General features: G+C 46.9%; 1 protein-coding gene and 1 long non-coding RNA gene across 2 annotated transcripts in view; both read right to left on the bottom strand.

The window, feature by feature from the left end:
- Positions 1–27,366, bottom strand: part of RASAL2 (RAS protein activator like 2) — a 190,092-nt gene that overhangs the window by 150,303 nt on the left and 12,423 nt on the right. The window lies entirely within an intron of this gene.
- On the bottom strand, positions 18,011–26,688 carry LOC113972996. Its single transcript, XR_003536096.1, has 3 exons — positions 26,410–26,688; positions 22,376–22,477; positions 18,011–19,277 (listed from the first exon to the last, which is right to left on the bottom strand). It is a non-coding gene; the product is annotated as an uncharacterized LOC113972996 (long non-coding RNA).

Genomic DNA, 27,366 nt, shown 5'->3' with positions numbered 1-27,366 from the left:
CTAGATCCCACATTACCATTAACTTGAATCTAATTGCCAGCTGGGTAAGCAAGCTACATTTTAAAACACACGTAAATTTATCTGCAGTTATTTCTAAAGATAGGCTGTCACTGGAATAATACTCCTGGCCAGAGAATCCAGAGCAAGAGTTGCTTAAAATCTTTAGAGGCAAAAAAGTTTTTTTCCCTGGAAGTGCTGTGGTTCCTCAAGAAAAATTTATTGAGGATTTCTTCCTCGCATGAATAATTTATGTGCCTCGCTACTCACAATATTAGACACAATTATGAACAGAACAGGAGATAAATCTTCAATTTTCAAAGTTGCTTCTAATTCAGGCTTCAGTTCTACTGTGGGGGGAGGAGAATCATTCTATCCACTCTCCCCCTTTCTGCTGTCAGAGGAAAACTGAGCAAATCATAGACCCAGCCAATATCTCTTTTAATCCTAAACCAACAGTATTCAGATTGCAATATGGGTTTCAAGAATACAAAAGAGGAAAAAACACAGAGGAATAATACCCAGGGTGGCTTGTCAGAATATTAAGGAGATTGCAGATTGTCAAAGCTCTGGAATCAGATGCTGATAATTCATCAGAGCTCCTGCTCAGCTTCCAAGCAACAAAATGCATTTGCACGTGTTGGGGAATAGATTTGCATTCATTGTTTCCTATCTGCTGATGAAGGGCAAGATTAGGAAAAAAAAAAAAAAAGGTATAAAACTCAGTACTATCCCTCATGGGTGCTGATGTTTCACTTGCATTGCTGGATATTCCAACCGGAGAAAAAGAACATCCTAAAACCACTGCAAACCACTAACAGCTTTCACATGCCATGCCTCTGGACCAGCATGGCCTCTTGTACCGAGCTTGCTTCCAACAAAAACAGCACCACTCCTCTTTCACCCGGCATCCTGCTGGCAGGAAACGTGGAGGAATAGCTGGTGTATGCAGCAAACCGCTGGGTAGCTGAGCTTGGCACCGTCCTGCAGCTGGCACTGCGGCAGCTGCTGAATCCTGCATTTTCTCCCCAGTCCCACACAGCTCCTTTAACCTCAGAGCCCTGGTCACGCTCAGCCCAATGCCCCAGGTTGCCTTTTGAGGGGAATTACTCCAGTGCAGCTACTTGTAGCTGTGTTTTTAGCCCCTCAGCCTCTTCCAGTGCTCCATTTACAAGGATAACTCCACTTCCAGGTCCAGTTAAACAGGATACAAGGCAACAGGGAAGGCACTGAGGATTATGACTTACACCAATGGGCTACAAGAACTTTCTCCTCCAATTCCTTGCTACCTGCAGCACCAGTGAACATCTCTTGCAGTTTAAGGTCTCCATTCACCTCCTGGTAAAGGTTTTCCTAAGAAGGTTAAGGGCACTGCACACCCAACACCAGTGGAGTGAACACAAGCTCATCCCCAGACCTCAATGGTTGCTGAACGTCACCTTTGCTGAAATTCCTTTGACATCTACACACACAAATACCATTTCCCTCATGGTTTGCTTTGCTGTTCCAAGCAAAAACTGCACAGCTAAAATTAATAGCATGCTCATTTTATAACAGAGGCCCACACACACCAAAAAAAAAAAAATAAAAATCTGGCTACTCTTTGCTGGAAACCAAAAAGCCACCAAGGTTCCAGAAAAAGGACTGGGGTGGATTTTTCTTTAGGGTAACCAGTGTTTATACCAACATCACACCCGAGTGAAATGCAGGGGGGGGAAAGCAGCCAGTTTTACGAGATGATGATTACAAATGTTACATCCGCTTTGTGAAATTACACAAGTGAATTATTTTTTCCCAATGAGGCATTAAGCCCTCCATAAGACTTAGCTAATGTTATGTTATCTGCTGAAAACTGCCCATCTGCATCACAGTTAACTGGCTTTTAAGTGTGCCCACAAAGAAGTAAGCACATACCTCCTGCCCCAGATAAAAAGCAAAGGCACCACTGATTGAAGAGAGATACAGCTAAGCCTCAAAACTGAATCACCACCATCAATGGAAACTACAGGAAAAAAACCAACACCGGGAGCAATGCAAAGGAAGAATACCCAGAATGAGTAAAAGGAGTAAGAACTGGGATGTTCCTCCCTCCAGCTGTGCAAGTGCTTAAGTAATAAGCACATGACACACTGCTGGCCCCTGCGAGGGCAAGAGGCCAACACAGTGCCCTCAAGAGTCACAGGGCTAACCCATTCCAGCCATGAGTAATGAGAGCTCCAAGGAAATGCAGGCATTTCCTTCCCTAATTCTCCAAACACCCACCTCCAGGGTCTCAGAATGGTCAGCAGCAGAGCTTAGGAAGGAAAGTCCCCAAGAGTCAGTCGTGTCATCTACCCTGGGTGTAGGCAGAAGGTCACTCAGCCTGGTCCAGGTTTTCATCTCCCAGTATTAAAGACTGGCTAGCGAGCTTCCAACATTTCTCATGGAAGGCACTTGCTTTTTTTCATTCCTTTCCAAAAGCAACCTTAAAGCGGTGCAAGTAGGTCACCAAGAAGCCACATCAATAAAGTCTGGAAACAAAACAGGGAGGGATCCTGTGTCAGCTACAGAATTGAGTGGTTATTATAAATGGAAATCAAAAGTACATTTTGACTGGTAAGCTGATGAAATGGATGAAATTTAAGCACACTGTAAGTGATACACTGCAGCTTTTCCTTTGTAAGTCTGCAAAGCTCCTCTAAGTTTTAAATTTAATTGCATGCTTTTTAGACTGAACTCGTGATAACCTTACTGAACTCCATCAACAACCACAGCAGACCTGACAGCAAAGATTTATGTTGCTGGGCATCAACCCCCCAACACCCCTCTGTCACCACAGTTTCAATTTGAGATTCACCCCCAAGTTACCTTAGAGCCATCTAGGTACAGAATGATCTGTAAACAGATGTGCTGGTTATGTTCTACAACTGGCTGGGTATGTCAGCCAAGAGACCTCATGGCCTGGCCAGCAGATATCTCTGATAATCCTGCAGAGCCTGCTTGAAAACCTCATCAGCTTGAATGCAGGGAAAACCAGGGCCCAGCAGTCCACTCTCACCTTTTTTTTTCCCCAAAATGTTAATGAAACATCAAAGCTCATGTAACCTGCAATCATGGCAAGCAGTTTCTCAGCAAGGAAGAAGCAGGTCAATTTAATTCTTGGCACCTGTTTATAGGAACCTGCTCATATGGGAAACTACCTTCACTCCCATCAGAGCTCTTGCTGTGCCCCAGGCTGTCTGGTTTCCAACCCATCCCGAGAAGGGATGCAAGGAAAACACTTACTGTCTTTGGATAGTGATATTGCACTTCAAATTCTTCATGTAGACAGGGCTTAAACTTTTTTTTTTTTAAATATATTATAAGTCGAAACATAGGACTGTGGAGATAACCACCTTTTAGTTATGGATAATTCACAGTTGCTCACTGGCTAGTGCATGTAATAATTAGACATAACTGACAATGTATCATTATATCACCATTATATATAAGATCAGGTTAAAGGTGCCAAGAGAGCCATTAAACCCAAATTAATAAAATGTACATTTTGAGATAACTGGTCAAACACCCTGATGAAATCGGGAGCCAGAGAACTTTGAGACACAGTGATTCAGGTGAGCGCTGCTCTTACACCAAACCCACATTTATCATTGACAGCCACGCTCCATTTTCAGACAGTTTTTGTATTTTCACCCTTTTCTGGTTTTTAACACAAAAAAAGCCAATGTGTTCTGACAAAAAAAAAAAAGGCAGAACAAGTTGTGCCAGAATTGGGAAGATTAATGCCTTTTCATACTACTTAGGTTTAAACTGTTATTACTGCATTCCTCTCCAACTCTTTTCCAGCAAAGTTTCAGACATATTTTGACTTTTACAACATGAAAATTCCCCATTTCCAGCACCGGTCTGGAACTAAAAAAATATTTGTTTCCTTCTTATCATCCTTCCCTTCTCCTGCACATTCATCATTTCTGCGAACAGAGCCTGTTTACTTCACATTCCTGACTTCCCTATTAGTAAGTCCAAAAAAAAAAAAAGAAATTAGAGCGGAAAATGCTCAACTTCCGTCTGTAAAGCTTGTCTGGGCTGACTAAAAAAAAAAAAGGGGGCTTTCTTCTTCAATTTGATTTAATGGTTATAATGATTTAATGGTTATAAATTGAGAAATGAGCAACCACTGGAATCAAAATGAGGATAGCTGAGTTAGAAATGGCCTCTGTTCATACTGCTGTGCTGCTGCTGCTGACAGAACTTGACATGAACAACCAGAGGAGCGGCCAGCCAAGGGTATGGGAAAGAAAACTGACATAAATATTTATGGCAAGACCATAAAACCTTTTTTGCTACCTCACTCTATGGGATATAAAACTCGTTATCTCCAAGCAGTTGAGGCTGTTTGAAAACTTCAGTGAGCAAGGCCTTCCTTAGCTAATGGAAGGACTTAGGGAAGGACCCCATGAAATCCATTCAGCAGGGTAATCCATCACCCCACACCTCACTGGCATCCTAAGCAAGTGCTGTCAGAGACAGAGAGACCCCATAAGCCTATGCCATCTAGAAGATAAATCTTCTTAAACCTGGTTTAGAAAGATGTTGATTACTTTCCTGATGTCTTGTTTTCCAAGATACCTATCAACCACCCAACCACCCTGAACAAAAAAAATGATGGAAAATAATTACAGAAACATACCTCAAAATAGGAAATACTTAGTATTATTTGATGAGGAAGTCTAATGATTTCCTAGCAAGTGTGAGCACATTGTGTTTTTGGTGCGTGGTGTACGTGTTCCAGTATATTCAAGAGAGTAGGAAACCCAGGGAAGGCAGCAGCTTGTCTGTACAGCCTGAAATATAACCTCATAATGTAAATAAACATCTTCTCAGGAAGCTTTTTGTCTCCACTTCTTTCCTAGTGCCTGCACTGCACTGTACTCTTAAGATAAAATTCCTAAGATAGAAAACTACTACGGATCAGTGAAATGTTGGCAAATCCAACAGTGGCACTGGGTCTCAAATGCCATGGGAAGGATGTTGGAGCTTGAGGGGGTTTAATCATTGTTCTATGGTTTTCCAGTCTCAATCTGTGATATATTTTCTTCCCCCAGTCTATAGTGAAGAGTTACCTACTTGAAAATAATGATTTAGGCAAACACCTGACCCTGGTCACAAATTAAGAGCAGTTCATCAGTGCTGGCTACCCAAATTCCTTCATACCAGCAGTCCAGCCTGCTATCACACTGTAGTGAGACAAATTTATTACATTTTGAAGGTCAATAAAACTCTACCTCTGGCTTTTTGGGGAAAAAAAAAAGAAAAAAAAGAAAAAGAAAAAAGAAAAAAAAAAGGAGTAAGATGTAATCACCTGAAAGAAAGTCTCCCCTCTGAGAGCATCTTGCCCTGCTGACCTACAGATCTGACAGCTAATAGGGTATTTGAGAGGATTATTAATAGTCACAGAGTACAGCAGCAGGCTTAAAGGTACCCCAAACACGAAGCAGTGCAACCCAAAGCATGCAACCAAAGCACTGTAGGTGTCTCAGGAGATCTGGCTTCTGTTGCCAAGTTTCCTGTATGCCCTTGGACAAGTTATCTGACCTACTTGTGCCTCGTTCCCTCACCTTCCCAGCTCAGAGCAGCCCTCTCCCATAAAACCATTAATGCCTCGGATGCACTCACACAGCAAGGCAATGAATGGTGTGAGTGAAGCTGCTCCTTCCTCCTTGGAGCCTGGAATTATTAACAAAGCAGTCACCACTGCCAGGACAAAACGGAACAGAGAACTGAAGCAAAGCGATCATTTAATTTCTTAATGAGATTCAAGGCCTGGGTTCAGCTACTGCTGCTCTCCACACATTTCCCTGGAAGCCTGGTAGCACACAGGGTGCTGACTGGTGCAGCATCTGTACCCTATCTTGTCGAGGCCGGTATCAGTGCACTAAAGAGTCAGCTAAATGAGGGTGTGAATTACCGCCGCTTATCTCAAGCCAATCCACTGACTCAAGTAATGAGAAGCTGAAGAAAGCAGGCAGGTTTTTAACTCCATCTGCAATTCAAGCACCAAACATTGAATAGAAACCCCTCCAGAAGTACCAAACCCATCTGTGTTTTCTCCAAACCCTCGCTAGCAAAGGAGGATGTGCTTCCCAAAAGGAAAAACGCAGTTATGTTATTAAATGCTGTTATACTCCATGTAGCCACTCTAAGTTCTCCTGTGAAGGATATCCCAAAAAATGGATTTGTCATGAATGTCTAGGCTTCCCAGCTTATTCAGATAAACACAAACGCTGCTATTCCACAGCTGGGGAACATCAGTGCTCTCACAGGAGAGCTCAAAGCTGTTGTTGGTGCAAGCTGGGTCACTGCCATCCAACAACAGCCACGCAGCCCCCGCTGCCTTAAGAGTGTTTTTCCCCCTTTTCCTTCTCACTTCCACACCAGGGAATACCTTGCAGCGATAAAAGGGCAAAGCTGGAGGTGCTGCATGCAGGCAGTGCTAACTCATCTGGCAGGGTGTGCTGCTCCCTCGGGTGCTGGCCAACCCAAAAGTGCTCTGCTGGCTCCCAGGCCTCCTCAAAGCCATGGCCAGCAGGGGACACGGGGCACCACAGCTCCAGACCTGCATTCCCTGAGTGTTAAACTTTGTCTGGAATACTGCTAAATTGCCTTTGGTTCCTCCATGCCAAAAAAGCCCTAAAAGCAGTGCTGACACAAACATCTCCTGAAGCTCCAGCAGGTGTTGGTGGGCATCCAGTGTTTGTTTACATGTGGATAGGATGGAGGCAAACTGTCAATTCCTCGGAAGTTTCTCACTCCATATTGGAAATTTCATGTCACGTTCCTCTCTCCTTGTAGTAAACTTCACATCAAAACACAAGTTCTCATTCTCTCTTCCAGTCTCCTGCCTCCCAGCACCTTGCTTCAATTCCCTGTTATCAGAGTATGGAAAGCTCTCTCAGAATTAAAACTACAGTATCTAAAAGAGAATTTTCCACGCTTTTTTCATGCCATCCAGACTGGGAACAGGACTGAGGTGAAGAGCTTCTGCTGAATCTTTCTGACTGTTACATGAAAGCCTAACATTGGAAGGGATTAAGTCTGAGATCATTTTTAGTCACAGATTCCTCAACACTTCTCTTCCTCTCCCCACTGTACCAGTTTCCATTCCCACACCTCCTTGGAAGCCAGGGCTGAATACACACAATCCCCTCCCAGCTCCTGATACTCCACCGTGTAATCCCCCATCCACTTCCAAACACACTTGCCATTTTTTATGTTTTCTATATCCTTTCTTCTCCGGTCCAGGCTACAAATTCCAAAAGACAAGCAAAGCAGCCTCTGTCTGTACAACACCAAGCGCATCTACAGCGCAGCACCACGTAAATAGAACGAATTATCTCAACGCAGGAGAAAACTGGGGTATTTTCAATTAAACCATTAATATCCAAGAATGCAGACGCGGCACCAGGGGAAGAGAAAAGGTGCCTGCAAGTTTTAATCAAGCCAGAAACTCACAGAGAAGCATGTGCATTCTTATGCAAATCCGCACCAGACGCACCGCACATCTGCTGAAATGGGTGTCGTTTTCCCACAGTTCGCAGAATTAATGTGTTTAACTAAGTGCCTGCCAGTGCTTGCAGTGTAAGAGCTAATTTCTAATGGGGTATCCCCAGTCGTAAAAGAAAAAAAATAACAAAAATCCCTTTAGATAATAAAGGATCTAAATCCAGGGCTTGGTTTTACATTTACTTAATGCAAAGACCCCCTTCACCTCCAAGAGCTCATTACTCGCACTGCTCCGACTTGCTTTATAATTAAAAATAATCCCAGTTCTTGGAGAAGAGCCTTTCTACGTTTTCTGACCTTTCCAAACCCCATTAAAGAGAATTAACAAACGCTGTTCCCTCCTGATCACTTTTATAAAGGCTTTCTGAGACAGGGGGGTGTCAAAGCACACAAAGGACTTTGTGAGAAGTTTACAAACCAAAATGCAGTAATTTTTCCTTTCACTTGGTTACTTTCCTTGCAGATACAATTTGTATTTCCATGATTACTATGTGTCTTCACAAAGGATGTCGAAAGAATTCAGATGAGAGCCTAACTTCTGACCCTGGGGCTAAAAAGGCATATACGCCAGAAAACGCTGCAATTTCAGCTATTTTTTTATAAAAATCTATAAATATCAGTTAAAAGGAATCCATGATCTCATAATAAGTCAATGGGTCACAGTTACGCTCTTCTTATCTTCCCTTTTTTTCCCCTATTGTTTAAAAATAGGAAACAGCACCACATGAAAATGTTCAGCCAGAGATAAATCGTGTGACTGAAATACAGGAGTCAGGAAACCGGTGTTTTAAAATAATGTCATCCTCATTTTCCCCAGCACACTCTACTATTGTTGATGCCTCCAAATATTTAAGTGACTTAATAAATTAGTAACCTAGGCAACATTTGCCACAACACAGTCAGCTGAAAGAGTCCAGCTAAAAACTCCTAAAAAATTTTTTTTTTAAATCCATTTGTGCATAAATTAACACAAATGTTCCTTAAAAAGAGGAAGGACCAGCAGTGTTAACGTCAAAGGGCTAATTTTGCAATAAAGTTTGGGAGTAAAGCAACCAAAAAGAAAACAGGCTGTATCCAGCCCTCAGCTGCCCTCCAAATCACCACTGCCAACTCACAAGAAAATGAGCAGAGATTCAATAGCTGCTCTGGCACAAGGAACCCATAATTCACCCTCTGCACGCTTGTAAAAACTCCCTGGGGTCCAAAAGGGCTATCAGAGGAGCTGCCTCAGAGCAGGCACGAGCAGATCACCTGTAAGAGCACTTCACTCACATCTTTTGATATTCCCTGCTGCTGGCTGGCAAGGGAAAGCAGCATCTCTGCCCACAGCACACCGGACTGTTTTTCATCTGTAGCAAATGCAGTCACTTAAAACCTTGTTTTTTATTAAACTTTGCCTTTTACAATGGGGCTCCAACTAGAAATCCTTGTCACTTATCATCTCAACAAAACGAACAAAGGCTTTATGCCTTTGGTATTTAGTGTTTGCCCTTAATGCGGTACCTGAAGGCCACGATAAGGTCAAATATCACCACAGCAGGCATTGTCCAAACACACAGGAAATGACATTTCCCGGCCGAACGAGGTTTATCTCCCAAGCCTGCTTTTGCACCAGCTTTCTGGGTGAGTTAAAAATAATCCTATTGATCTGAAGGGAAAGAAACACTGGTGAACACTGACCTCCTCCACTTTCCAACATGAGACTGGCTGCACTCACCCTGCAGCTCTCCAGCTCCCTTCCAGCCTTCCAAGGGTCTCAGCAGGATTTAAGGTGCAGGTGCAGCTAAATCTGGCCTAACAGCAAATGTTCTCCTGCAAGGAATTGCAGCTCCACACAGTCAGAAATGCAGCAGCAGACAAAACCCAGCCCGCGCACCTCAAGGAGGGGACAACCCTCTGTAACAGCCACCTCACCCATCAGGCCGCCTCGTTTACGAGTCTTTTGGGGGTTTTTACATTAAATACGCCGTTCCCACCTCTCCCTTGTCACACGGTTGCTTGTAACGGAGCTGGCGGGGGTGAGCCCTGAGGTTTGGGAGCGGAGAGGAGGCGATATCCCAGCCCGTTCCGGGCATCCCGGGGCGTCCCGGCAGGTCCGGCACCACCGCAATGGAGATGCCGCCACCTGGTGGGACCTCCACGGGCTCGGGTGGAGCCCGGGGGGACAGGCGGGACTCACACCCAACATTCCCGCATGAACACCTCGGAAAGTGCCCGCCAGCAGCACGGGCAGAGTTGGGAGGAGAGGATGTGCTGACAGCGACGAGATGCTCCTCGTTACCAAAGCCTGTTGGTGCTCATCCAAAGCGGGAGGGTTTGGAAACGGGTGATCTTTGCGTTTTCGGATACAACTGCAAGAAATGAAAGAAAGGAAGAAGAAAAAAAAAAACAAAAAAGAAAAGGTAGGTGTCAAGCTACCTACAAAACCATAAAGAACCAGAAACTCCTGAGAACAGAGTCATTGATATAAAAGAGTTGACCAAGGAAGACAACAGATTGCTGGAATGGATAACTCACAGGAATTGGGCTTTTGGACTGAATTTCACTTGACTGGGAGATGCTTCTGCTCAGTGCCTGAGCCACAGCTATTTTTCAGTCTCCACATGACACTGTGTGCATTACCGTGGCTTCGGTCCTGAGCCTGAGCCTGGTATTTTCTGAGGGCCAATACTTAAAAGCCTGGAACTCGGGTTTGAGGCAGCCAAGAGACGTTTCCATCTGGTTGCACGGGGTCTGGGGCTTTATCTGGAGTCAGAGCCAGTGAAGCTCTGCCTGCAGATCAATATCCATGAAAAGGCATGGATCCCTTCTAGCCTGTGTTTGAAAAGGCTTCTCTTTCTGCCAGGAGAAAGGGGGGTGAGGAGGCTCATTCCGGCAGCGAGGAATGTCTCCAGACTGCCCGCAGGATTAGAGGACAAGGTGATGAAAATGTCCATATCTGATCTGCACTGGAGTTTGTACAACAGCCATCGTCATTTAGCACTGCTGCTAAAAGAGAAAGACATTTCCTAGTCCAGATAAAGCCCCAGAGCAACAATGCTTGTTCATAGGATGAACACTCAAGAACAGACCCTTCCCTGTGCTATTTCAGCAACTCTTCTCCTGCAATTTTAGCACAGGAGCGTTTGCAGTGAGCTCAGAGCAGGCACGTTAAGAACGAATCTGACAACCACCCGTTACAGAAGTTTACAACCTGTTTAGACACAGACTGTAAGTCAGGCAAAAACCCATTCTGCCCCCATCACATGCAACATTTAACACCAATGCCGTGATGCTGGCTTTAGAATTCATTCCTACAAAATCCATGGATGTTCAGTCAGCCACACCAGGCAACGTAATTACTCTGTTTTCACAGTTAGCTCTGAGAATGCTGTGAGTTCAGTTATTCCCCTGCCTCCTCCTCCCAAAACCTGTTTCAAAGAGCAGAGAAAAAGACCTTGAAACACGGGTGGGTGCTTTCAAAAGTCAGTTATCCCTTGTGCAGAGAAAAAAATTCATACCATTAATCCAGGCAAGAGACCTCTTCCCTCCTACCCGTTACACACACGCCACGAGTCTGAATGGAAGCTGTCACCCAGAACACATGTCAATACATATTTTACAGAAACATTACTTGTGTGTCAAAACCAGTTCTTGGAAACATCATCTAACAGCACTCACATGATTTGTGTTTCACGAGCAATTAAACCTATCACTCCAACAAGCAAATCTGCTGTTACTGTCCACTACTCAAACATCAGGTTAGAGGAACCTAATTACGTTTCGAACTCTGTCCTTCAGTAAGAAAACTGTATTTCCACGATAATGTCCCGGTTAATTCCCTAAAGCAGAGGCTGCCGAACCTCCAAAACACAGAATGAAACAGCTACCCTTGGAACTGGTGCAGCTAAGGCAGGAAATGCAAAAATAGCCAGACTGTGATTTAGATCTCATAGTGAAGTCAGACAAGACCTCAGTGTCACACTGAAATCACATCCCAGACATTGTAAAGTCCTACTGTATTCACATCACTGTCATACTGCTGGCGAGCCGCAGAGACCAGTAATGACGGGACTTTACTGCTGAATTCTTTTCTCTGTGCTTACAGACGAAGTTTTACAGGCTCTGCAACCAGAGCAGCTCCCCTCGTGCCAGTAATTACCTCCCTGGATAGACACAAAGTGGATGGCACACCACTGCTGAGCAGAGCTGCACAAAAATAAACAGCTGTCTGTCTTCAAGCGCCTGCTGAACCCTTTTTCTTTAAAATACACGTTTCCACTCCTTGGGCCACTTTTCAGACAGTCACCTTTCATTTGGGGCAGCTTCCCAACACAGTGGTCCACGTTCACAGAGACACGTTGGAAAAGAAACGTGATGACATCAAAAGCTTCATTTCTTGCCGTGCCAGAAAATGCTCCTCCACTTTTCATGTGCTCGATATTCCCTCCTTCCCTCCCCCAGCCATTCATGGTGAAATAATTAGTGTTAGTGTTCTCATTGTTTATCAGACAATACAGACAATAAGGCTAAGCTTTCTGCTCCTGTTTTCTTTCGCTATGCTGCTGTGGTTCCTCAAACAACTGTGCAAGGCTTTACTTTTAATCCTATGAATAACACTTGTCACTCATAGGTTTGTAACCCATATTTAGCTGTGCACAAACATGGCACAGTTTCAGCTTGATTCACTGTCTGCAAACTTCTCCAGATGTGCTCATGCAAGGAAAAAAAAGGCTAATAAGCAGGAGGAAACAAACAAATAGTAGCTAATCCGATGGCAATTTCTTAGGGAAGGAGAGAAGACACTACCCCATCAGATTCTTTATGAGGGAGAGGGATAATGAGCTGTTTCTAAACACAGACTAGGAATAATTAGTTATTGTCCTTGGGCTACGAGATGTATTTTTACATGCTTGAAGTCTACCCTGATTTTTATAGCCTGTGAGCTGGCTGGGCCCTGTCACAGGGAATTTTTTTCCCATTTATCTGCACGTTAGTGTCAGACTACAAACACATCACAACATATGACTTTATCAACAAGCAATGTTCCTCGCTGTGGCTAATTTTGAAACCGCATTCCTGCTTCCACTCATGGAAGATACAACCTTGGGTAACAATCAGATAGCCTGGTGCCAGACATCCTCTTCTTAAGTACATTCTCATTTTACCTCTAGAAAGTGTTTTCAACAAACAAACCACCTGAAGGCAATCTGCTTTCTTTGGAGCAACCCTTGACAGCAGCAGAGAGGTATTTTTGTGGAAAGCTGCATTTTATAGCCTCAGCTTTAGGCTGGGATTAACAAAAGCAAGCTAGGCAAGAAGCAGCAAGCTAGACACAGTAGAAATTACTAAAAATCCCAAACTTCTATTACAATTAATTGTGCTAAGTATAACTTCACTCATTGATGCACCAGACAGAAAGTAGACAGACAACTCTGTCCAACTGCACCAGCTTTTCAAGCTTCCAAAATAAACACAAAGGTCTTTGAACAGACCACGCTCTCCAGAAAAGCTGCAGCCTGATCTTCCTCATTTGATATGGGCAAAGGCTCAGGCTGTTGGTATTCACAATAATTACCTGTCATCAGGCAAGAAACACAGCAGAGTTCTTGCAGATAACTTATTCATGTCATCTTTGTGTTTCAGGAATAATGCAACCAGTAACAGATCAATGACACGGGTAACAGAGAGCGTTTGCTTCTAGTTTTACAGGGCAGGGAAAACCTGGGGAATCTCATTGGGATTCAGGGCACGGGAGGAAAACGACAGGGACAATCACCGGCGTGACAGGGTCTGATGTTAAAAAGTACCAATAAAAAAGTGGTTTTACAGGTTCTCCACAATCATGGAAACACAGAATGGTTTGGGTTGGAAGGGACTTTAAAGTTCATCTCATTCCAACCCCCTGCCATGGGCAGGGACACCTTCCACTAGCCCAGGTTGCTCCGAGCCCCTTCCAGCCTGGCCTTGAACACTTCCAGGGATGGGGCAACAATAACAATATCAGACAAAGGTAACACGAGCACACACCACAACTGGCGCCTTTTCAAGGCTTGACCATCAAATTTGTTACAGGAGGGAAAACAAGATACTGCCAGCAGTGCTCTTCACTCTGAAACCTGGGAGTAATTATCGCTAGATTACCAAGACAAACAAGAGGGAGAGACAAGGACGAGATAAAACAGAATTTCCACTATTTAGGTGCTGATGGAGAGATTAAGCCCGACTGCACTTCAGCTGTGTGAGCCTAAACAAACCAGAGGCCAGGCCACATAAATCAAGCTAATTTTAAAAGGTTACATACCAGGGAGAGTTTGACAAAGAAGGGGAAACAGCCCCGCGTCCTGCACTGCTAGAGATTTTAACATCCCTTTTATGAATAATAAACGTGCCAACTCAACACAGACCAGTAAGTCTGGGGCGACGGGACCCACCGTATCAGCACCTCCCAGGCCCTCAGTGCCTCATTAATGCTAATTAGAGGCGGCAGCGCTCAGCCCCGCCGGCACCCGCATCCCGGGACCGCGGGCACACAAAAGGCTCGGACGCGGATCCCAACACCGGAGCATCCCGCACCCCGCCAGAGGGGAAGGCGCGGGGTGGGCTGAACCGGCGGCTCCGGGAAGGGAGGCGGGGAGGGTAAAGAGACCCGGGAGCTCCGGCAGCGGGGAGAAAATAAAGGAAGAAAGAAGTTGGGGCCGGGAAGTTTTCCGCCACCTCCCCGCCCCGGCGCCCCTCTCACCGTAGACGCGGACCCAGCCCTGCTGCTGGCAGACCGACTCCCGCAGGACGCGGTCCAGCGCGCCGCCCGCCTCCAGCTCCTCCGCGCCGGGCTCCGGCTCCGCGAAAGGCTCCGCCGCCCATCCCGCCGGCTCGCCCGCCGCTCCCGGGGGCGCCTCCATGCTGGGAAATGGGGAGGGGGGGGGACGAGGAGGCGCCGCCGCCGCCCGCGCTGCGCCCCGGCCGCGCTTCGCCTCAGTGCGGCTCCATCCCCGAGTCCCGCCCCTTCCCCGCCCGCCGCGTCAGCGAGGGCGGAGCGCCCGCCCGCCCTGAGGGAGAGCTGGGAGGCGGCGGAGGTTCTGACCCTTCCTCCTCTCGGAGCCGCCGGCGGCCCTTTCCCTCTCCCCTTCCCCCGCCGTCCCCGTCCCGGGGCCGCCTCGCCGCGCGGGGCTCCCGTGTGGCCGCCCCTGAGGGGCTTCAAAATGGCCCCCGAGCGGCCCCTCCCCTCAGCCGCGCCAGGGCAGCGGTGGAAGGGGAGCTGTGGCTCGGGAGAAGCATCCCAAAGAAGTACAAATCGGGATAATCCCGCGGGGGAAGGGGGGTACGGCCAGGCGTGTCTCGCAGTGGCCCTTTCCCCCGATAGCGCCACGGGAACGTGAGGGAGGTGGATTTACCGAGATGGGGTTTCCCGGGCTCAGAGCGCGTCTGACCGAGACTGATAAATCTTTCATGCGCTTTACACAATCTGTTTCTTTCAGGTACACGAGAAGATGTGCTGCAGGGAAAGGAGGACAACTGGCTTGATTAAATCCATTTCATTTAGGGGATTTGCGGGCTGTTTTGTCCTGAATGCCTATTTACCGACCTGCCTGAGTACACCACCTTTTAGTTTTCTATTTCTGTTTTTTATTTTGGTGAATTTCCCAGTGCTTAAGGTACACGTTCTTTAAAAATCTAGGATGAAATAGCTGTGAGTGAAGCACGCATCCCACCCTGCCTTTTAAATCACGGCATTGCGACTGGAATTTTGAGGGAAGATGGGCAAAGGGGTTCAGCTTGCTTTGGGTTCCATCCCTGTGATCTCTTGGACTGAATCCATGCCTGTCCCTGATCAGTATGATCTGTGTAGGTTCACCCAAGTGCGTAGATTCAGTGATTATCCCCCTTAGCACAGGCTGTGTCCAAGGGCTCATCTCTGCACACAACTTCTGTGTTGGTATAAAGGCACTAATTTTTTCTTTATTGCAATATCAGCTGAATGAGTGTGGACCCCTGGCAGTTATGCTGCCATTCAGCTGCTTGAAAAGAGATCCAGCTCCCACATCTTCTCGCCATGCTTTGTTTTGCACTAGAGCAGAATAAGAGGGTTCAGACAGTGAGTTACTGCTGAAGAGCAATAGCTTCCCTCAGAAAGGGCTGTAACTCCCTGAGCTCTACAGCTTGGCAGGTCTGAGCCTGAATGTTTGTCTTAGGAATTCCCAAAAGTTCCTCTTGGGAGCTCAGGGATTGCAAAGTGGCAGCGAACGATGCCCTCCTGATGCAACTGGGTTGGAGTACCCTCACACCAGTATAGTTGTGTCCACGATGGAAGGTGTATTAACTATTTCAGTGGAGGAAAAAAGTCCCGCCAGCCCTATGATTAATTGATGAAACTTTGTTTCCTCTGAGTTTCTGTCTCATGCTTGGCTGAGAGCTCGACCTGAATCTTACCCTACAATTGGGTCATTCTCTACCCAGTTGGGAGAGAAACAACATGAGTTCACATCACAGTTTTTCCCTTCTATGTTGGGAATATGCATCCTGCTGCGATCTCCAAGCTGAATTGGAAAATGAATTAACCTCCTTCTTCCAAATGTTTTGTTGTTTTCATGATTGGCAAAACAGATGTAACCCAGCTTCCTACAAATTCGCACCTGGTATCTAGCAGAGGGTGGACACCCTCAGTGCAGAGGCTTGTAGGACCTCTCTGCTTTACCTTGCTGCCAATTTCCATTATTCCTGCAGAGATTTATTTAGCTCTTGGACCTTTATTCCTCTGTTTGTTTTATTTGAAACAGACCAGCAAGTTCAGCACTTCCTGAGGTTGTAGGAGGTAAGAGGCAGGATCTGGGGAAAGAGAGATCCTGTGAGCTTGATAGTGTCAGCCTCAATTCTTTGGGAAACAAGGATTTTAAAATTACTCCCACAAACAAGAAGAGTTAAACCAGGATGAAACCTGATGAGGATTTATCCCTCCACCACTGTGACAGGAGTGATTCTGCACAGAAGCAGCACACCCAGTAACCTCTCCTTCCTCTTTCCCACCCTAAAACACGTTCTGCATCGTGGTTGCCAAAGTTCTGGGAGCTGAGGGTGTGCAGGATACTCCTTCCACAGCAGATATCTGCATAAAAAGCCATAATAATACCGTAAAGGAGTAGGAAAAGCAATTTTTCCCTCCTACGTTCTCTCTACCCCTGCTCATTCCCACTGCCGCTGATAGTATAACAATGTACATATTCTCCCAGCTTATCATTTAGGGGCCACGATCTGATGAACTCCTCAAGTTTATCCTACTCTCCCAGAGACTTCTTCATCCTTTACACAAGTCTGGGCTGTCTCCCTGCTGTGGGAAACTCGCCCAAGGCACACGGTGGGAAAGGGGGATGAAGCTGCTTTGAGAAGCAGGAGAGGAGCTGGCGTGTTGTGAGGGAAGGATGTGGCTGCTAAGCTACTGCCAAAAGTGGAGTTTTAAAGATCTGCAGCACAATCCTGGGACAACATTTATTCAGGAGCATTGCAAGACACCAGCAACTGGTTCCCATCAAGTGAGGACCGGTTGTATCTGCAAGTATGATCAAGCCATCCCAGCAGCAAGGTCTGGAAGGACTGGCTAGTGTGGTTTCTGAAATTCACACGGCAGCAGGAGACAAAATCCATTCTCCTGCCCCATTTGCCGGGTTTGGGGCAACGCAAACAATAATAAAGGGCAGGGATGACTAAAATAGGAAGGCTGGTTTTGCAGGCACGAGAGGAGCAAAAATAGACATATTTTATAAATAAAGATGTTCTGGAAATTAGAGACTCCCGAGTTTCATGCTCCCCAGCTCAGCTGTTCTGGCTGTGGGCCTTCTCCACCAGTAGTGCACAGGGGATTTGTGCAGGAATAAATGAGCAGTAATATAAGCACATACATGAAATTCCCTTCGTGAAAACCAGACCCATTAGTTGATCTACTTGTGGATGTCACATTAACCCACAGGCTCTAGTTAAACTAGGACTGGAGGTTTGCTCAGAATAGGTCAAATCCAAGTGTTTGAAGAGAGCTGCATATGTATTTCCATTAAGCCCAGGACTGTATGTGTTGTAGAAGAAACTGAACTACACAACAGTGACTTGAGGAAAAAAAAAGCTTTTGAGCTGACCTTCTTCCAGCAGAACGAATTCATGTCTTCAGGAGTGATCAAGTCTCAGTTCAGTGATCTTATCTCAAAAAAAGGCAATAATAAAATGAGAAGAGACGTGGAGAAGGGCGGTAAGGACAGTGGAAGTGATGGGATAGATACCATACGAGGAGGAAAGGTTAGAAAAACAAGGAGCTCCAATTTGGAAGAACAAAACCTTGAGACAAACAAAGACAGAGAAGTCTGAAGAGGTCAAGAGAGGTCTGGTATGGAGCTGGAATTCTTTTCCCCTTTTCTTCACAACACAAGAGTGAAGGATCACGGAGAGAAATGTTTAGGAGCCAGGCCTAAAGCAGACAAAAGGAAGTACTTTTTCACACAACACATAATTACATTGTGGAACTTATTGCCACAGGATGTCGTGGAGACCAAGAGTATAAATGAATAATAATAATAAATAAAAAAAAAACAACAAAAGGGATTACACAAATTCATGCAACCTCCGGCTTAGGAAGTCCCTCAACTGCTGATTACCAGGAGCCGGGAGGATGTGCCGGAGGAAGGATCACTTTATACTCTCCCTCTTCCGATATCCCTTCCTAAGCATCTGCAGCTGGCCATGGCCATGCCCAAGGTGGACGTTTATTCTGAGCCAGCCAGGCAATGCTTATATCCTCCTGGGAACTCCCTATGGATGGAGCCTTAGGTACCAGAGGCGTCTCCTGGACAGACACGGGACTTACCCCTAATTTTGTTACCTCCAGCCCGACGCGGTCACAGCAAAGTCCGTCGTGGCCACTCTTTGCTGATTTAGGCTGGTGTAATTGAGGCCAGATTGAGCCCTGGAACCTTCAGAGAGACTCTTCCGCTTTCCCTGCCCCTGGGATTAAGCACTGAAATCTCTGTGCTAAAACCCTCTTTGAACGGGGATGGCAGATAATGCACAAACTGATTAAAAAAAAAAAAAAACCAGCACTGGGGAAAGTTAAATATTAAAGAGCCAAGGCCCAGTTTTAACTGCTGCTGCCATCCCTCCTTCATCTCGTGCCAACTGCCTCCAGGATACATGTGCTGACACCGAATTTCTACCTCACAAAAGGCAGTCGCTGCATGGGCTTTAAACTCAGCCCGTTAATACCGGGATAGGAAGCAGCAAAATAGAACAAAGGCAGCGAGGGGCTCCTCCAGCTCTCACCCACTGTGACCGTGCCCAATCCATCCCTGCATCACAGGGCACGGCCTCCCCTGCCCCAGTGAGGCATTTTGCCCCTTTGACTTCCCAACATTAGTAGGTCTAAAACATTTTGCTGTCCGCTTCGCCCTGCTGTAACTAAACTATAATTTTCACTAGCAGAGTGGAGGGATTTGGGAGAAACATCTGGTCTCATTTCATCAGGATAACAGCCCCGTCTCTATTTATACACACACTGGGATCGTTGTAGCTCTCAGCTGTTCTTCCCTCGACAGCCCCTTTCAAGCTACCCTGTCCTGCTCCATCGGGTCGAGGCCAGGCTGCTGTCCCGTGAAACAGGAACCAGGGCAATTCCACAGAAAAATGTGGACTTGTGAGAGCTTGTCCTCTCCACACTTGGCGCTTGCTGTCTGCCGGGCTGGTGACAATGTGCCTTGATGGATGGTTGCTCCTGTCCTTCTATCCTGGTGGAGAGAAAACAGGGAAAACCCGTCCAACTAGACAGTTTGCTGGAATGGGATAATCTCTAAGGTCCCTTCCAACCCAAACCATTCTGTGACTGGGAAAATAATAGCAATTTTCTCAGTAATCCCAGAGATCTTGAAGGGATCGGACCTGCAATGAGCCAGCCTCATTGGCCTGAATACACCGATCTCAACAGCCTAAATTTTTCTCCAAAATCACAACGTGGATTTTAGAGGAATATTCAGACCATTGAGAAAAGCCCTGGCTTTTCTTTGTAAGGTGTTAACAAATAAACTGTGACCCTGTAGAGACACGGGAGGGCCAGAGACTCCGCTTGGGAAGGCAGCATGTCCTACTTAATTCACCACGGTGGGAAAAATCCACTCTGCTGCCTCCACTCCAGTGCTCACAAGACATCACATCTCATCCAGCATGTTTAAAAAAACCCTCAAGTCAAATGGCCAAGTACCTGGAAAATTACCACACTGCACATTCAGCAGTGCAAGTCACCGTCTAAAAGGAACGCTCATGCCTTGAACGATGGTGGTGTGTGGGTCGGCATTAATCATCCCCAGGAAGTCTATCCCACTGCCCTGCTTTTCCCTCCAATGGGCTGTTGTCTCCTCCCATCCCGATCCACTTCTAGCCCTGCATGCCCCCAAAACACAGCTATTTCACTGCCACTCCCCCTCCTCTTTTGAGCAGGTCTGGACTGTTTATTAATTATTTTCTGACACAGCTACTAGAGGAGGAACCACTCGAAGACACCGGTTTTTGTAACTCAAACTACACCAGCATTTTCAGATGCTCCTGTTGATTGTACTGAGGTTGCAAACTCCCTGGAGCAGGATTGAGTTTCACCCTGCCTTTATAACCATCTGATCCTGCCCCTTCAATATACTCCTTCAGAACATTGTCTTCGGCTGTGACCTGAGGTTGGGCAGATCAATATTTGTTTACTCAGCTCTAATTTTCATATGAACTTGGTAATCCAAGTCCACCCGAACACAACAGAAAGGGCCACTCCTGCCTATTGCATGAGTCAGACAGAAATGTGGACCCTTCCTGCAATACCAGCCTTTCAGAGCAACTCTTGAGCAGGAAATATGACTCAGTCTTGGGAGAACATCATCCAAAAATAAACCCTGGTGATTCCATGGACAGCTTGGGGTGAGGAGTGACCAACTGACCCCTTGTGAGCTCTTTATTTCTATGACTCTTCTAGCTGGGAAACATTTTTTTTCTCCTTTGAGCCAGCCCTTTTGCAGCACATTGGGTACCTTTGTAAAATACGTCAGAAGTGCACCAAACCAGCCAATTTCTGTCTAATTGCTAAGAAACATCCTCTCAACCTGAGGAAAACTACTTAGAGGAGACTAAGGGAGCAGCCTGAGATAACAGCACCTTATCCTGCCAATGGGATGCTCTTAGGGTGAAATCTGCCTTCATCCCAAGTCCTTCATGAAAAACAAGTGTGAAGGCATGCACAGCACTGATTTTTTTTTTCCCTTTCTCATGGGATTTGAGGAAGAGGGAAATGAAGAGGCTGGTGCTGGAACACAAAGTTCTGATCCTGGATCTCTTCTTTGGCCAAAAAGCTCAAGGAATGGCTGGATGTGGCCATGCCAGGGTACCTGAAATCTGATCAAAGGCACTCACAAGTCAGCACAGGGCCTTTGTTAAAGAAGGTGGAGGTTCCTCTCTGTCTGCTGGAGCTGCTCAAATCCTCTGCTCTGACAACACAGCCCCTTGCCTTGCAGGTCAGGAATATCCAGACATAAATCCTTCAGCCTGTCAAAAGCAGTCAGCTGGCTTTAAAGCCAAAATGGCTTTTTTTTTTTTTTTAATTTCTCTTTTTAATAGTGGCCGGCTGTCTGCTGCTGCCCTGACTTTAAAACAAAATAACCAGCCTCCAGCAACCTTCAGAACAGATCTGTAAAACTCTCCAGCTGACTCTAACAAGCAAAGGCAAGACTGTGACAAACCTGCCAGCTTTCTCTTAGTGGGCTGGATCATCTTCAGGGAGCCCAGGACTGGCATTCAAAAATGTAGCCTTTGAACCAGCTCTTTTTTTTGTGATAAAGCTGGTCCCCAGGACACTGGGGAGGTGACGACAGCAGATGCCTTGATGAGTCAGTGCAGGGAAGGTCGTGGGATGGACGTGGGGGTCAGTGACAGGCTGCACTTACTGGACTGTGCTCAGCCAGAGAGGTTTGGGTTTTAACTTTGAGCAAGAAATGAGGCCAACAAGGAAGGAATGATTTATTTGTCCCTATTTTTCTTGTCAGTCTCCCCGTTAGATGGCTTGAACTTGGGGCAAAGAATAATCACTAGATTTATCTCCATCTCCAGAAACACGGGATTCTTTCTCTGGGCTGCCTGTATTATGAATTTAATCAACTTCTCTCTGCTATATTTTTGTCTCCCTTGCCCAAACAGATGGGTTCCCTTCCTTCCCTATTGTGAACAGGGACAGATGCAAATAAATAGGCACTTGTGCTCTGTTGTGTGGTTACCTAGAGAGGCTGTTGTTTGCAAACAAAGGCTGTACCAGGACACAAATAGCCTCATTTGGTGTAGTCTGGACATGGCTCTTCATTAAAAATACTGCTGTGGGGTTCCCCATGCTGCCCTTCCATATTTACCACGAGAGCTGAGTGTGGAGGCAGTGGGATCATCCACCAAACACGAGTGATCAAGAGCTCTGTGAGATGCTGACATTTCACAAGAAAGGAGGAGCACACTCCTCCTCTCCCCTCCCAGTCCTCCAACCTATTGTTCCTTTAGATGTTTGAACAAATAAAAGAAGAACACTGCTCTGGAGCTCACAACAGCTCACAGAGACATGAAGAGAACCTCCAGCCTTCTCCCCTGTCCTGTGAGCAGACCCTGGCAGTCAATGCACATTCCCTTGCACCGCAAACAGGAGCTGCTTGTGGTTTCACAGGGGCTGGATGCCAGTTTGGGGAATTTCCTCCTGGACCACACACAAGCAGTTGACTGTAGCTGTCAGCTCGCAAAGCCAAGTCCAGCCCTACCTCCCACCAGGAGGGCACCTGCAAAGACCCTGGGGTGGAGATGCATCCCTGCCTGTCACCTGGGAGCCTCGTGGGAGCAGAGCCTGTGCCACAGGGTTGATGGCCATGGTGTGTCCTCATCCAGGAGCAGGTCACAGTGACAGGAATGAGATACTCAGTCCCTGTTGAAAACACAGAGGTCATTAAAGCTACATGCCAATGCTTGTACTGGTTCAACTTGAATTAAAATAAAATGTAGGAATGCCAGAATTGGATCACACAAAAGAAAACTCAGTCTCAGAGCAGGAACTGCCTTATGGTGAGAAATAGCTGTGTGGTGCTGGTCACAGCAGCACTTCAGCCCAAAGAGTGCAACCAGGATTTAGGGTTCCAGAGAGGAGATCCAGGACATTGGAGGGGTACAGAGGCAGACTGAAAACCATAAAAACACCTTGGGCACTTGAGAAGAAACACCTGAACAGCAATACCTCCACTGAACACAAGGTTATAAACACATGACAAAAACAGCCACAATCAGAGCAGTGATGTAGCTTTGCATTTCTGAGGACTGTTCTCTCCTGAGAAGGTCTGAGACTCCTTGGTTACCAGGTGAGCCTCAGGTCTCACTCTCCAGGCCTTTGTTTTGCCTGCCAGCGTCTCCACAAGGACTTGGTGCTCTCTTCCCCTAGGTGAGGGAGTATAAACCTACTTGGGTATTTACTTTAAGAGATGGGCAGCAACATCCCTCCAGGGGGTACCTGCTGCTCCTACTGTGCCTACGTAGCATTTGGGGCATCAGATGTTCTACCTCAGTCAATTAAAAGTGTCCCAGGATAAAAATACTGTCATTTCCTTTCAGCTTTTCCAGGAATAAAGCAAGCATTTGGAGTGCAGGTGACAGCAGTGCTATCCATACAGGAGAGAGTCCTGAAGGTGTTGAGCAGACCAGAGCAACACTGAGGGAGAAGACAAGCAGCATAGGATGGAACCATTCTTACAGTCCCTATTCTGCCCTTAATTACAAGCTTAAGTGATGGCTAATAAAGATGATCCAAAACAAATAAATTGAGCTGCTGCTCTAATTAAGCAGCTTTTGCTGCACGCAGTGAGCCAGACCCATCTGTGTCACAGTTCAGCAGAAGCCAGGAGGTTCCACGAGGGATTCGTTTCAATTACATCTGAACGGCTTCAAGGAGGAGCTGACCATCCTGTTTCCTACACTGCTGGCCAAGAAACACCAGTCCATCCCCCAGACAGTCACCCTGGGCAGGGGCACAGTGATTCACAGTCATTCAGGTTGGTTACATCTGCCTTTATGGCAAGCACATTAAGGTGAGTCCTTCCTCGCCTATGGGAGGGAAGCTGGAAGCTGTTGGGAAGCAGCATTTTTTTCTCTGGCCAGAAAATGTCACAGCAATGACACTTCATGGCTGTGCCCCTGTTTTTTAAGCAGCCCTGTACAGCAGAGACAAGAGGCAATTACTGTTGGCCTTATGCTTATGTGATGGATGAAATGAGCTGACAGACTCCTCGTGGCAAAGTGCAGCAAAAGGCTTTTCAAGTTGTCCACTTCAGCTCACAGGTAAGGGCTGATGCCTGGCAAGGGCAGAGGGGAAGGACAGTGTATAACGTGGAGAGAGCCCATGCTGTGACTGCCCTGCAGTTCCACAGCTCTAATCCCAGCAGCCTGAACTCCCAAACCACAGCTAGTGCTCCCACAAACCTCCTCTCTCCAGGTGTGCAGTGCCTGATCCCCTCTGCAGGTCCAGTCCAAAACGTTTAGGGTTCCCTGTGCACGAGTGCAGACTCTGAGCACTCAGGAGATATGTAGGATATTTTCCATGGGAGTGTAGTCTCAGCACTGCATCTTCTGTGACCACAGCTGATATTTTAATATCCACTTGCCCCAGAGAAGAGCCAGTTCATGATCCTTTTGCAGGATTCTGATCCGACTTGTGCACATCTAGTAACAACACAATACATCTAAAAACAGTACCAGCACTCAGCTCGAGCCTGCTCCCTCCTCCTTCACATCACCACAATGCACCAGGGCTCATGACCCCAGTAGGAAAGGCACTCTCTCCCTAAGCTACTAAAATACCACTAATTGGAGCCAATCCTAGAAGGAAAAAGGGGTTACATGGAAAAATCTCACATCCATTCAGTTGCAGTGCATCCCACGCTGTGGCACATCAGCTGGAGCTCTGATCAGGGCACAGATCCTGTCTGTCATTCCTGTAGCTGTTGCTTTGGTCTTTAGAGCTCTGGCAGGATTTTCTTAGAGGAAATCACCTCTCTTCCCCATCCTGAGTGCCAAACAAAAGGATGATCACGTGCAAACACGTGCTTCACTTGAAGATAAAGGCACACAGGTGGTGTGATCACCACTGCCAAGCAGGACCTGCCTCCAACACAACCGGCCAGCAAAGTTTACTCCTAGTCAAGGAACAGGCATGGCAGGACAGGGAATGGACAGCCAGGCTGTCCACGTGGCACAGCCCAGCCCTGTGCCTCTGTGGGGTAACTGCTGTATGGAGCAGTAACTGCTGGATGTACCATGGTCTCCCTCTTAGGGTCACAGCCGTACCAGACAGCCAACACAGGCTGCTCCAAACCCAAATTTGTTGTCTCATACTCCCTCCCCCACATGCATTCCCATCTGCCTTCCGGACAGAGAGTTATTATAAGATGCTTCAGCCCAAGCAGCACATTATTTTCTCTGAAAATAGTTTTCTCCCAAAATCATGCGCAAAAGGCAGCACAGCTTTGGAGTGCGAGATCCCCTGAGGGGAAGGGATGAACTTGTGGTTAAACCATGGGACAGAGAGTCAGCAGATCAGGGATTCTCATCCCCATCTCTCTGTGGCTCTGTGAGCTCTGACTCAGCCCCATGGCCCCTGCATATTTGGTTTCTCCATCGGGAAAACCGGTGTGATGACACACTGCGATGGCAGCACGCAGCCCTTTATTGCTGCTGGAAACCACCACGTGCTCTTGCAGGGGAACACTCTCTTACTGCAAAAAAAAAAAAAAAAAAGAAATCTAGCCTTTGGAATGCAAAATGCTCCTCTACAAAGTTTTCTGCCGGTGTTGTTCACCGGAGCTGCAAAGATCTACTTGGACGCTCTAAATATTTACCCAGCATTTTTGTATTTACCCAATATTGAAAGCCTCAGTCGGTGTTCAGTGCCCAGCTCCCTGTGGATGCTGTGCTGGGGGCAGCACTGCCAGGAGCTGCAACAACCCTGCTGCCTCTCAAGTCCTCCTGAGGTGGGACAAAGCACCCTTTCCTTCTCCCCATCCATTCCTCTCTCTCCTTCAGCACTCTGTCTCTCCCAGGGGTGCCTGCAGCTCAATCCCACAGCAGGACTTCCTCTCCTTCCCCCCAAGCCCAGCACTGAAGATCTTTGCTCCCACACCACCACGCTGGAGCACCCCAAAGGTACTCCTCAGCCTTATTTGGAAGGGCTTTATGAAACACTGCCCTGGCAAGAGGATGGAGGGTTCAGTCTTACCTCCTGCAGGCTCTTGTTTTTCAAGGTGGGCATCCTGGAGAGGAGATGCTCAGGGCTCCCAAGCTGGCACTGCCTCTAGTTATGCAGGATGTCCCATCCCCTCCTCCGCAGCCCCGCCAAGTACCGTGATCATTGCAAAGAATTGTGACCTTTGATGGATCCCTGAGAACAATCTAATGCCCTTACACTGGGGAAGCAAATCAATCATGTTTCTCAAGGGATCCTGTACCTGCCCTGCCTCGTCTTATCTGCAGGATTTGCTGTTCCTCTGTTTCCCTCTTTCAACCCAAATCATCTCCCTCTCCAGCACCCTCTTTTCTTTAGATCTCTCCTGCTGTTCTTGTCCCTCTGCAAACATTGCTGCCAGGGCAGTGGCCACCAGCTCCACACATCAGAGAAAGCCCTCCTGTGGGAATTTGACAGTGCCTGCAGCCCTCTCTTTGAAGCCTCTGCCCCATCCATTTGCCCTGAAACTCTCCCCAACACGAGGGGCTACCTCTTTTTGTAGTATTTGGGCAACACCTTACAACAGCATAAGCCCTGCTTTCAAATCAGTCCTCTAAATGATGCATTAGCAAGAAAAAGTTACCTCTCCTCACCTCTCCAGGATCTTTACAGAGAAGAGGGTCTTTGCCTCCTTTTTACAAGTGTGGACACTGAACTTACACAAGTGACTTGTCCAAAATATCCAGGTGGAGAAGCAGCAGGAGAGCTGGAAGATGTTGTAAATCCCATCCCAGTGAAGCGGCCTAAGAACAGGACATGCAAACAAAGGTTATGTGCAGGTTGCAAAAGGTGTAGAAGACATAAGGAAAGAGGAAGATTAAAGCCAGGATGCCAGGTAGCATGATGTTCAGACCTCACTCCAGTCCTACATGTCACTTCCAGTGTCTGCCAGCACATCCCAGCATGCACCCCCACCACTGTGGTGTGTTCAGGACCTATTTCCCATGTCCTTGAAAGAGCAGAGCTCTGAAAGTGTGTTTTTTATTTTTCCAAATTATTTGCACTTGGGAAAGGTGATGTCCAGCTTAATATCCACAGGGCCTCACATACCTCACTCAGGAGCTCAAATCCACACAAATCTCCTGTAATGATCAAAGACTAAAAGAACAAATATCCCAAACTGAAGCATAGCACAAAACTGTCCCAGCACCACAATGCTCCTCAATGTATGCTGCTCCTTTTCCACCAACTCCCACGGGACAGCATCCCATGTGTCAGGAAAACCATGCTTAAAATCTGCTGGGCCTCATGTACCTGCACTCAGGAGCTAAAATCCACAGAAGTCTCCGGTAAGAACCAACACAGACTGGAAGAACAAACCTCTTTCACTGCACGGGTGATGCTTACGTGCTCCTTCTCGCACCAAGCCCTTCATGCTGAGCCATCTCCTTTGATTTTCCAGTCCGGGAGCGGTGCCTCTTGTGCCCTTGATCACAATCCCGAAGTCCAAAGGTGTGAAAACGACTCCTTTCCTCTGCAAAAGCGCTCCGGTATTCCCGACGAAAGGAAATCCCGTCCCGGTGAGGCAGAGCGGTTGCTGGGCTGTTGCT

Source organism: Neopelma chrysocephalum, unplaced genomic scaffold (assembly GCF_003984885.1).
Source record: "Neopelma chrysocephalum unplaced genomic scaffold, ASM398488v2 Primary Assembly neopelma1_98, whole genome shotgun sequence".
NCBI lineage: Eukaryota > Metazoa > Chordata > Aves > Passeriformes > Pipridae > Neopelma > Neopelma chrysocephalum.
Note: the sequence above shows the minus strand (reverse complement) of the source record. Positions and strands in the feature narration are given on the sequence as shown.